Source organism: Apis dorsata, unplaced genomic scaffold (assembly GCF_000469605.1).
Source record: "Apis dorsata unplaced genomic scaffold, Apis dorsata 1.3 scaffold_75, whole genome shotgun sequence".
NCBI classification, from domain to species: domain Eukaryota; kingdom Metazoa; phylum Arthropoda; class Insecta; order Hymenoptera; family Apidae; genus Apis; species Apis dorsata.
The window spans coordinates 267,845-280,194 of record NW_006263373.1 but is presented as its reverse complement, the minus strand read 5'-3'; the positions used below and the strand labels follow the sequence as shown (position 1 = coordinate 280,194).

Sequence of the window (12,350 nt, the reverse complement as noted above, 5' to 3'; positions counted from 1 at the left end):
ATTTTCTATTTTTTTCTCGACGCAGCCAGGAATACCTGGGAGGGAGGGAGGGAGGGGAAGGGTTGACGAGTGTTTGGCTTAATCGAGATGAAGCGAAGGTATCGGTCGATCGGCTCGGTAAATAAATCATTGCTCATTGCACGCAACGTCGAAACGGATTGGTTTGGCTGCTTTCCAGCAATAGTTGACATCGACGACGTTGATCTTCGGTGTGGATTCAGATTAGGGGTTGATATCTGGATGTTACTTCACGAATACGTATATGTGTACGTGTGTATATGTGTGTGATTTTGTTTCGAGTTTGCAGTTGATTTAATGCAGCGAATGTAATATTGTTAAGTTTAACGAGTAAATTGAACGATGAAGTTTGTATGAACTTGTTGAAACGTGTGATTAGAGGATTGTGAAAGTGTTTGAACAAATATTATGTTTGATTTAATATTTATAAAATTATAAATTATGTAATAACGTGTTAGTGAATATTGTTTTATTTTTTTTTTTTGAAAATAAATATCCACGTGTTTCATGAATAATCAATTCTCTTGAATAATTTATTATTCGTGATTTGTGTATTTAATTATATTTGCAAATTATTTGATTCGTTTAACTTAATTTATAATGTGTAGACAAAATTTATAGGAATGAAAATTGTTTAGATATTTTCAAACGCGTCAAATGAATCAAAAATTTAAAATATATCGTGAAATCACTTTTCTGATATAAATATTGTACAGATATTATATTATCTTGATGGGATATATCTATATATTCGATTACGTGTATGTCTTTGCATTCAATTAACTTTATATTCAATTAATTACGTCATTTCCATCATCATCATTCATCGACTGTCGATAAAATAATCACCGAAATAATATCGTTAGTATGGAAGAACCGAAATGAAACGAACTGTAGAATTACATTGCATTTTAAGTTAATATTTGTCTCGACGAAAACGTAATCCATTTAATACAACAATTGATATGATTGTACCCATCGCAATAACAATATTCCATTTTAATTAATGCAACTTTGATTACATAACAACAGTTATTCCCAATATATACAATTTTTTTAATCATTTAATTATTTCCCCTATTTTCCTGTTGAAAAATAATTTTTTTTGCAACATAATTATCGTTCGAACACGTTTTTACGTATCGATGTAGAAATTCTTTCTCTCTGATAAATTTCTAATTTCCATATTCTACTTTAATCCACGAAGATATCTCTCTCCTATATAAATACACAGACTATCGAGTGTGTAAGTAATTGGCAGGAATGATGTAGTACTAGGTGTCGTAGATTATATCCGGCCCATAATCAAAATTTATTGAAAGTAATCCCATTATTCAATGGACATCGTAAATCAAGCATCTCTTCTGCTTGCTTGTTCCGACAAGCTGAAATCAGGATCGCGATATTCGGCCGGCTATATGAATAGTTTGTCAACCGTCCAGAACTTTTTTAATACGAACGTTAATATCTCGCCAGCTCTATTCGCGAAACAGCAATTATTTTGTTGCAATTTTTTATTTTAAATCGCGTCCACTACTTTTTTCGCGACAATATTTTCTCGTATTATAAATTATCTAAATATTTCCACCGACGATCTATCATTAAATTATAATAAATTATATCGATAAGTAATAAAGGAAATGATATGAAAATCACGTTTGATATAAGATAAGCTTAAAATTATTTTTTAATACGAACGTTAATGTCTCGCCAACAGGTCTATTCGCGAAACTGCAATTATTTTGTTGCAATTTTTTATTTTAAATCGCGTCTACTACTTTTTTCGCGACAATATTTTCTCGTATTATAAATTATCTAAATATTTCCACCGACGATCTATCATTAAATTATAATGAATTATCGACAAGTAACGAAGAAAATGAAAATCACGTTTGATGTAAGATACGCTTAAAATTATTATAAAAAGAAAAACATTATCATACTTTCTTCGATATTTCCACCAACGATCTATCGTTAAATTATAATGAATTATATCGATAAGTAATAAAGAAAATGATATGAAAATCACGTTTGATATAAGATAAGCTTAAAATTATTTTTAATACGAACGTTAATGTCTCGCCAAAAGGGTCTATTCGCGAAACAGCAATTATTTTGTTGCAATTTTTTATTTTAAATCGCGTCTACTATTTTTTTCGCGACAATATTTTCTCGTATTATAAATTAACCGATATTTTCAACGATCTATAGTTAAATTATAATGAATTATCGACAAGTAACGAAGAAAATGAAAATCACGTTTGATATTAAAAAATTATTATAAAAAGAAAAACATTATCATACTTCCTTCATTTTCGATATTTCCACCAACGATCTATTAGTTAAATTATCAGTTAAATTATAATGAATTCTACAAATCGATAAATAATAAAGAAAATTAAAATTACGTTTGATATAAGATACGCTTAAAATTATTAAAAAATTATTAAAAAGAAAAACAACATTATCTTACTTTCTTCATTTTCGATAGTTAAATTATAACGAATTATACAATCGACAAGTAACGAAGGAAATGAAAATCACGTTTGATATAAGATACGCTTAAAATTATTATAAAAAGAAAAAAAAAAATATTATCACACTTTCTTCATTATCGATATTTTAATTAAGAAATTCAACCGGTCAAAAGCAGGTGAAATAACGTTAATGGGATGTAAATTAAGCGTGTTACGAATATCAGTAGCAGTACACAGTATATGCAAATTTGTCTTCTACTATACTCGCGCTTATTAGTTCAAATTATAGTTGTGTGGGAATGTTGTCGTAGCGACAGGATTCACAAATAACTGATAACTCTGATTATATAGAAAATCAAGCAACAGACGTGAATTAATCATCGATACTATTTTGAAAGACTTATAAATATGCAAGAGAGATATTTAAATTTTAATAGAATTCTATCACGTCCTGTCATCCATATATTTTCTATAGATTCCATTACTATATATTAGCAACGAGTTATATAATTTTTTTACTAATAATTCCTAAACATAATATTCCATCCACAAGAAAATAAAATCTCAGAAATATCATTATTATTTAATCAATTATAGAAGGATTCTATTATTTGAAAATTTCCAAATCAACGATTGATCCAGATTGAAATTTCCAGTTAGATAAAGGGCATATATCTATCTACTAACAGATAAAAGCTATTCTAAATTCACTGCTATCATCCGACGATCGAAAAACGAATAAATCTCCATTTCTCCCATAAAATCCCCGCTCGATACACCGTATCGAATAACAGTGAACAGAGTTCCATTTAAAGTGGTAACGAGCATTTTCGCTGGCTAGCATGGTTGGCTAGCACGGGGTTTATTGACAATTTTAACAGAAATTTCGTGTGTATCGTGAGTAATGAGGAGAGCGAGTCGGAGACAAGATTAGAACGATATCTCGCCAACTTAATCTCGTGAGCCACAATTTCCCCTTTAAGCTTGTCACTGCTCATCGGATAAAGTTCACGCAATTAACGGGCAGACGCGATTAAGAGGTCCTTGAACGTGAGGATAGGCGACTTATCTCGAAGAAAAGATTTCGAAAAGAAATTGTTTTCTCGTTCATCGATAAGGTCATCGATGACTTGTGAACTTTCGATTGAAAATGTAGAGACGATTATAAAGTTTAAAATTATAAAGGTTATTTGCTCGTAGACACGAAAGTAGAATAACATATCTGGGATAGAAATTTAGTTACAATTTAGTTACAAATGTCTTCTTCTTGGATATAATTTTTAATTATATCGAGATAGAGTACTTTATGTTATAATAAAAAATATAGTATAATACTATTGAAGAAAGGAATTGAAATTTTTTTTGTATATATGAATTAATTTGGAAAACGTAAAAATACGAAGTGAGTTAATTTAGAATTATTCTCCATCTATCGATAAAAATCATATTCTGAAATTTCAATTATCAAAATTTCAATTATCGACAGGCCAATGTCCATTTCATATTTGCCGATTTAGAGACTCGAACAACCGAAATCATGAACATAATTACTCGTAAATCGTTTACCTAATTGACTTCTATTGCTCCCATTATCAATGTTAGAATTATTGTTGCTCGCGAGATATGAACATGCTAGTCAATATATGGAGCATATTTCATTTTATTAGTCGACCGTGAAACATTCTGATTAACATCGTACTAGAATCGATAGAATTGTAATCAGAGAATCATATAATCAAACCATAGTTCGAATTCACGATAGAAAATATGAAAGAAAGTACAATTACGATACCATGATTTCGTTAAGAATTTAAATGCTATGTAAATGAAAATGCGATTCAAAAGTAAAAAAATATTAAAAATTAAATTGCTCAAATATCAATTAACCGCGTTTAAAGTCGAATTTGAAATACCAAGATTATTCTAGCTCTCTAAGACACTCGAGAAACAAAATGCCTCGAGTTTTACGCCATCTTCAACTACAGAATGCTTCTAGCATTCACGAGCAAATGTCTCTTTTATCCCTTATTATATTACACACATCATGAAAACGTTACACTACTTTCGTGTTTATGAGAATCTGTTAGTATAAACAGAATAATTTTGTCTAGAAAAATTCAAAAATGGTTACATCTATCGAATTAGAGATAACATATTCAATTAAACTAGAACATTCTACAAATTATCGTAGAATATTTTCTATCATTATTTTCTATCAGTATCAAATTTTAAGACTATAGATTCTATATCATTCAAGACTCTCTACTTGAGGATCTGAATAAGATATTTCCAAGTATTAAGGATTAAAAAATACTTCTTTTTTTCCCCATCAAATCGAATAAATCACAATAACCGATACACAAAGAAATTTCTCAACTCTATGATTCCCTTTATATTCTGATCACTCGAGTAGTAATTTTCCACTCGGAAAATCACCGAACGTAGCAAATCCTCCTTATTTCTTCCGAATTGTCCGGAGTTTTCATCCCTATTGTCGCGAAAACAATGGACAACAATGGAATAAAATATCCCGTTGCGTCCACAAAAGAGAGAACGGATAAAAAGTGCGGCACGAAACGAGGGAAGGAGGGACAATCGTGCGAGTTATACATTTAGGCCAATACATCGGGGTCAGAGACGATGAGGAAAAACAATCCCCCCGTGATTCAATCGATCGTCGAAATGGTTGGGATCGGTTGCAAGACGACCGATGATTTAGCCGTGGATAAAGCTGACCGACCCAACGGATGAGATCCCGGATGTTCCAGCCCGGAAATCGCAACTGAGACGTCTCGAGAGAAAAACGTGACAATCGTAATGTCATGTTTTTTTGGCCTTTCGCCAAAGCATTCTTGAAGAAGGTCGGTTAGCTTAGCTGGAACCATCTTCAGACTACTATCGAACGATACTTGTCATTTTTCCCCATTTCAGACTTCTTTTTCGAGAAAGGAAAAATCGAGGCTTTTTTTTATTTAAAATTTTGTTTCAGAGAGAAAGGAAATGTTCCGATAAAAATTAGAATATTGTTATTGAAAATTGGCAGAAAGTGAATTAAATTTTCTTTGCCATCTCATCCATCCATCGAAGATTAAAAATTTGAAAAAAGAAGAAGTAGAAATGCTCTCCCGTTTGAAATTTTATTTTAAGGACGAGAGAAAGATATTCTTTCTAATAGAGATTAAATCCTAGATTAAATTTTTCTAGACTATCATCCATTCCTATCTCTTTTTATTTTCTGAATCCAAGATTTGATCATCTTTTGTCAAATATTTTATCAGCCAGAGAGAAACAATAAACGATATCGAATATTACGTTAATACTACGAATATTATGCTAATCTGTCATTCGATAATTCCTCGCGAAGAAAAGATAAGAAAGTGAAGATGGAGGAGTCTTTCCTTTCGAATAGAAAAGGAAAAAGTTGCGAAAAGATAAGATAAACAGCCCTTGCTTGGCCGAATTGCGAGGGTAAACGGAGAATGGCGTCGAGGGTAATTAACTTCGTCTTTAGAGCAAACGAAACTTAGTAGCAGGAAAATAGTACAAGTTTCAATGTTACGTAAAGGAAAAGCTCGTAAAATAAAAAGCACATTAGACGTACGAAGCGAATTGTAATACTGTTCAAGAAGTGTAATCGATTACACGAAGATTACAGAAAATCTATAGAATAATGTATTTTCCATATCCAATTAAAAAAAATGAGACATAGTTCCAAAGCAACTCGAAAAAAATAAAAATAAATAAAAAAAAATAAAATAAAAATAAAAATAAAAATAAAAAATTATTCTTTTACGTAATCACAATTCATTCTTCATTTTCTATTACTAAAATACACTCAGTTAAAAAAGTAAAAAATTTCGAAAAATCGAACCTATTCTTTTTCTAAAATTTACAATCTCAAATATTTCACGTAAAAAGCACGATCTGCCTAATTTCAATGGCAAATAATTATACACAAGATACTCTCTATTGCCTGTATACGCACCTAAGCTCAGTTAATTGGTTTGAGTTCAAATAATCCCTACTCGAGAAACTGGTAAATTGGAATCAGCTATTTCCACGTGAACTCCGTCTGCGCTTTCATCCATACACAGATCCAACTATAAGCCATTGGTCTCATTCGATGTCTTGCCATTTAACCATCTATCAATTCCTTCCATTCCGCTAATTATCCGTTCGCCAAAGTACGAAACTATATTCGACCCCGGTTCTCGCGAATTTCGAACGATTCAACGTTCCATCAGTCACTCGTCGACTTTCTTGGATCTCGCGCACAACAACGCATTGACAATGAAACCACGAATGGAAATCCTTGCGAAGGAATTCGCGGCGACTTTGCATTTCCGAATTCGACAGATATAATGTTCGACAGTACAATAGTTACGACTCATTTGTTCCCACGGATCCCGTGCTTCTATCGCGTTAAATTCTATATCCAGTTAACCTGAACTGTTCCCTACAGGTGTTCACATTTCGAGCTAGAAGTTCGAAGCTTTGAATCGTGTGGATTAAATTAGTTATTCGTAAATCTGACGCGAGAGTTCGGATTGCTTGGAAATTTCGTCACCGAGTGTTGAATTATTGTCGATTCTGATGGTATTTGTTATTTAATAGGATGATATTTTAAATAGAAGCTAGTTCAGTTTTTTTGCAAAGAATTAAAATATTTCGGAAGCTTTGAATGCAACCTATCGCGTGAAAAATAATCTTTATTCAAACGAGAATAAAAGTTTCTATTTCTAGTTCCCTAACTTATAAATTCTAGATATCAATATCGATCTTAATTTCGTTATATATACGTATTAGAACGAGTAATTAACTCTATTTTATTCGAAACTATTCGATACAAAGTTCCTATCGATCAATTAATATGACTATAAGATGCATAGCATGCAAAGTTCGATAAATCTTGGTTCTCTAATACATTGCAAGAGGTCACTTATTGAAGACGAGTTGCTAATCTTCGAGATCTTCGTGAACCGCACTACGGATAGTTATCGCCAAGTTTAGAATACTTCTAAACTTCCATGGTTTCTATATCACTATTCAAGAACAAGTACTCAAGCGTTTCTCCTTGTATTTGATCTAGAGAATCACGATCGAGAAGAAAAGCATCGTATGAATGTATTCATTTAATCATATTGTATGTTTTTACGTGAAATTTTAAAGCAACGTTTTACGAATATTCAAAAGTGTAGCAAGCAAAAAGAAAATTCTATTTGAAACGATTCGATGCATCAAACAGATCTGTATCTTCAAAAATTGATCAGTAGATTATTATCATGAATAAAATGAAAGCTAGAATGAAAAGATAAAACGAAGGCAATTCATCTCTGTTTGATTGCAAAGGAATCTCTGATCATGGATAAAATACAATTATCTGTCGCTCGTGTTTCTCTCTTTTTTTTTTTTTATCTTTTAACACATTAGAAATTGGAACATTTAACATGAGGTAATTGGGACTTTGAAACAATAGTTATGGAACACATACAATTGTTTAAATTTTCAGAAGAAATCTCAAAGAAAATAAAAAAAAGAGAACAAAAAGAAAAAAATTTTCTCCTGAGAGAAGCTAACCTAACCTAATCTGAATTCTTCTTATTTCAAAGAGAGATTGAGACTTTATTTTTATTTTTTGCTATCACTTTGTTCAATTTTTGTTGATATATTTATAAGAGTTTTAAATTAAGTTGATAAAAGTACTTACAAATATAAATTAACAAAGGAAATCAACTTTTATTTTAAAATTTGACATTGATAAAAGTAAATGTAAAAAGAATATAACTTATATTGTGTAAATCAAATGAAAAAATATAAAGAGAATGTTATATATGATTAAATTTAAATATTAACTAAAAAAAAAAAGAATTTTAAAATGATTTTGAAATATTATTTTAATTACTATGCTAAATTTAACGTAGATAGAATATAAAACATTGAAAATTATAATATTAATAAAAATTAAATGTTTAAGTTATATAAATTTATATAAAATACTGTAATTATATATACTATATAATATATATATAATACTATAATAAAATACTATATAATAGAATCAATAAAACATAAGAAACATATAAAATTATGAAATTAATATAACTTTAAATGTTTCTTTAATTTAAGATCAATTTTAAATGGAAATGTTTTCTATTTTCATATTTAAAATCTATTCTAAAAGTATTTTTATTTTTAATCATTATTTCATTAGTTTTTTAATAAATATATTAAATATTCGAAAGAATTAAATATACTTGTATGAACTAAAATTTATTTGAATATTACTTTAAGATTTATTTTGAAATATTTTAAAAGAAACTATTCTTTTTGTAAAAAAAGAAAAAAAAAAACAAAAAATATTCTGTATATCTAATAATACAAATATAATATAATATATTATATTATTGAACTACATTCTAATCTATTGCTAATATATTTCATTGTTTGCAATACATTCTAATATATTGATAATATATTTTACTATTAAATTATTTTAGGTTATTTTAAGTTAATACTTTCAAAATATTAAATTTACATTAAATAATATTTGAATGATAAATTAATAAAATAAATTCCTATTTAATTATAATTATTAAAATATAAAACTACAGAAAAAAAATACAAAGAGAGTAGATTAGAGTAGAAGGATAATTGAGGTTAAAATTAAATTTATGAATAAAACATATTCGTTTGTATTTTCTCATTTAATATATTTTAATTTGAGAAATATTATTCAAATAGTATAAATTGAAACATAAATTATAAAAAAATGTGTAATAAATACCTGTAACACAGAAGAATTCGTCACGTACAGAAATATAGTCTGTCAATCGCACAATGTACTACGCCATACCACTACATAAAAAGAAATTTCAGGTCAAAAATTTCGAACAATGAAATTTATTTTCAAAGATTTCAACAGGATGTTACTTACATAGAAATAGCTGAAATAGTAGTAAAATATGATTGCTTAAAACGAAAAACATATAAATCTATCTTATTTTTTCAGTATATTTTTTATCATTTTCTTCATAGCTTCGATGTATGCACTTAATATGAAAAATTAAACTAAAGTATAAGTTTCAAACATAGATGGGCAAAATTTAATAATTAAAATTAAGAATAAAGTTATTTCAATAATTTATTGTTCAAAGCATTGAATAACTGCAAATAACTAAAGCCAAATAATCAAAATTATATGAAAAATGGGTACTATATAATTATAATAGCTACGAGTAAATGTTATTCAAGCACTTTAATAAGTAATTTAATAAATAATTCCATTAACTTTATTCGAAATTTTTAATTAATTATTTTTTAACGATAACTACGCACTTATGATTCCACAAGACGTGATCACTTTTCTTTAATGGCGAACTTCACGTCACTAGTCAAATCAAGTACAATTTGCAATTATTAATTAACCAATGACATGCAAGAAAAATATATAAAATTATTTTCGTGTTGAAATATTTTATGTAAAATTAATTTCAAAATATGGATTATGTTTGATTGATGATCAAAATATGAAAATATCTGTACATCAAAAAATTTTTATATCTATTATAGAATTAGTATTTTCAGCTTAATAGCATTTATTTAATTAAAGTTATTTAATTTACATTAATAAAATGAATTTAGACGATCATTAATAATAAAATTCAAACAGCATTCATATTATACATAATAAATTGAACAAATATTTGATGAAAATTTGACTAATATTTTTCTGATATTCCGTTATGATGCTACTTGCATATTTGCTGATATGAAAAAATCATTTTTCATAAGAAATTTAAAATGCAAAAATTGCAAAAAAATATGCTAGAATTTTCTGTATTTTCAAATAATCATAATTTTCTTTTTATTTTTAATAAATTAAGAAAATAGACATTCATTTGGCGGGCTTTTCTTTGGCATACTTGCTCTTGACGCATGCGTAGTGCCGCGTTTATTCATTTGGCATTCTAGTGTCGTCAAGTGAAGTGCGCAGTTACAGTAGTGTAAATTTGGAAAGTTTTGTAGTTTTATTGTTTAAAAAAGTGTATTTTTGCATCAAGAAAGCTATAAGGAGTTGCATCCTAGTAGAAATATCATCTATATTTATTCGCAGAAGTGGTAAGTACAAGAATAAACTTTAAATCTATTGAATACGTGACATGTTTTATACGACAATACGGAAAGACGTAGAAGCCAGGATAATTGCTAAAATCACAATAAAAAAAAGCTTTATCTCTTATTTAGATCATACATACGAATGAATGACTAAGAGAATTATTATAATATCATATATTTTATTATGTAGTTATATAAATATTGGCACATAAGTACATATAAAGTATTCTATAGAACTCAAGTAATTGATTCCTTTGCTTGTATTAATATATGTAAATTAAGATGGCGGCCGATATAATTCGAATCATACATTGAATTTTATTTTTAATGCTTCAAGCTTTATCTCGTATTTAGATTATATATACGAATGAATTGTCTATAAGACAATTATTCTATTATGTATTTTATTATATAGATATATAAATTTAGGCAAATATATATGCATTCTTATATAATTGATTTCTTTGCTTGTATTAATATATAATATAATTAATATAAAATAAGATGGCGACTAATTCAAATCATATATTGAATCTTATTTTTAATATTTTAGAGTACTATAGATATGAGCATAAAGAATATTCGTATATAATTATAATTAAAGCATTGTGTCTATTGAATAATATTTGTAAAAAATATATCTTCTGAAATTTTTAAAATTTAATTAATTTATATATATATATATATACGTAATTTTCATACTTATATTTTTTATGCTCATTGTATTTCAACAAATTTTAATTCAATATACAATTTATTATTAGTAAATAACGAAACAAATCGTATTAATTTGTGTTTAACATAGAAAAAACATTTATTCAAATCTCTATGGATAATCATTACATTAATATTTTCTATGTTAAATTTTGATCAACTGAACGAAGATTTTTTTTTTTCTTTTTTTCAACTTACTTCCCATAATTTCTATCTTTCGTATACTTGGTTTATCCCGTGCTCAAGAGACGAAAATCCCTTTCAATTTCACCCAGGAACCAAATGTTTTATCCCCAGTAATGCGATATTTCACCAATTCCGCGAAAGCAAAAAGCCAGAAGTACGAATCTCGGCTAGGAATCTTTGTTCTTTCGCCTCTACGATCGATAGACCCCTTAAACGTATTTTTCTCGTGTCACGATATTTCTTCCATTTCATAAAAACAATTCCGAAAGCCAAAGGTTCAGGTGTGGGGAATCAGGAACGAGACAAAAGAGGGAATATCTAGAATTCACTGTTTTTTTCGCGGATAGATCTCTCACAAATACATTTTCCACACCCAGGAAAATGACAGTGGACAAGGAAACGTGTGTGCATTGAGCACAGCGTATAATTTTCTAGTATCCAACGGCCAATGACACAGACACGCTGGCACCAAGTTTTCCGGTTTCGGGATATAGATTAAATATAGACCAAATTCGCGATTCGATATATGTCCTAAAATGGACAATAATTTTTCTATCGCGTAGGATGCTACATGTTAAGTAGAACATCGTTCAAACTCGTATACAGGCGCAGATAATAAATTTCTGAGGATCGTGAGAAATTGTTTTTAAGTCGATAACAATATAATTCGTACAAATCGATTTCGTGTGTGTAATAGATTGTTAAGATTGAGGTTATATATAATACGATTTCGATACAAAATGATGAATAAGTTTATGAGATATTAGAAGGAAATGCAATAAAAATTGACATCGTATATAATCGTAGCTTAAAGATAAGAACATTTTTTGATAAAATTAT

At 28.4% G+C, this 12,350-nt stretch overlaps 1 protein-coding gene and 1 long non-coding RNA gene across 8 annotated transcripts in view; one reads left to right on the top strand and one right to left on the bottom strand.

Annotated features, from left to right (window-relative positions):
* LOC102678285 overlaps positions 1-9,586 on the bottom strand; it is an 11,256-nt gene extending 1,670 nt beyond the window's left edge. Inside the window, exons 1-2 of the long non-coding RNA XR_421038.2 lie at positions 9,430-9,586; positions 9,280-9,350 (exon numbers count right to left, since the gene is read on the bottom strand). This is a non-coding gene — a long non-coding RNA (uncharacterized LOC102678285). The remainder of the gene's footprint in view (positions 1-9,279; positions 9,351-9,429) is intronic.
* LOC102678616 (zwei Ig domain protein zig-8-like) overlaps positions 1-12,350 on the top strand; it is a 420,477-nt gene that overhangs the window by 161,737 nt on the left and 246,390 nt on the right. The window lies entirely within an intron of this gene.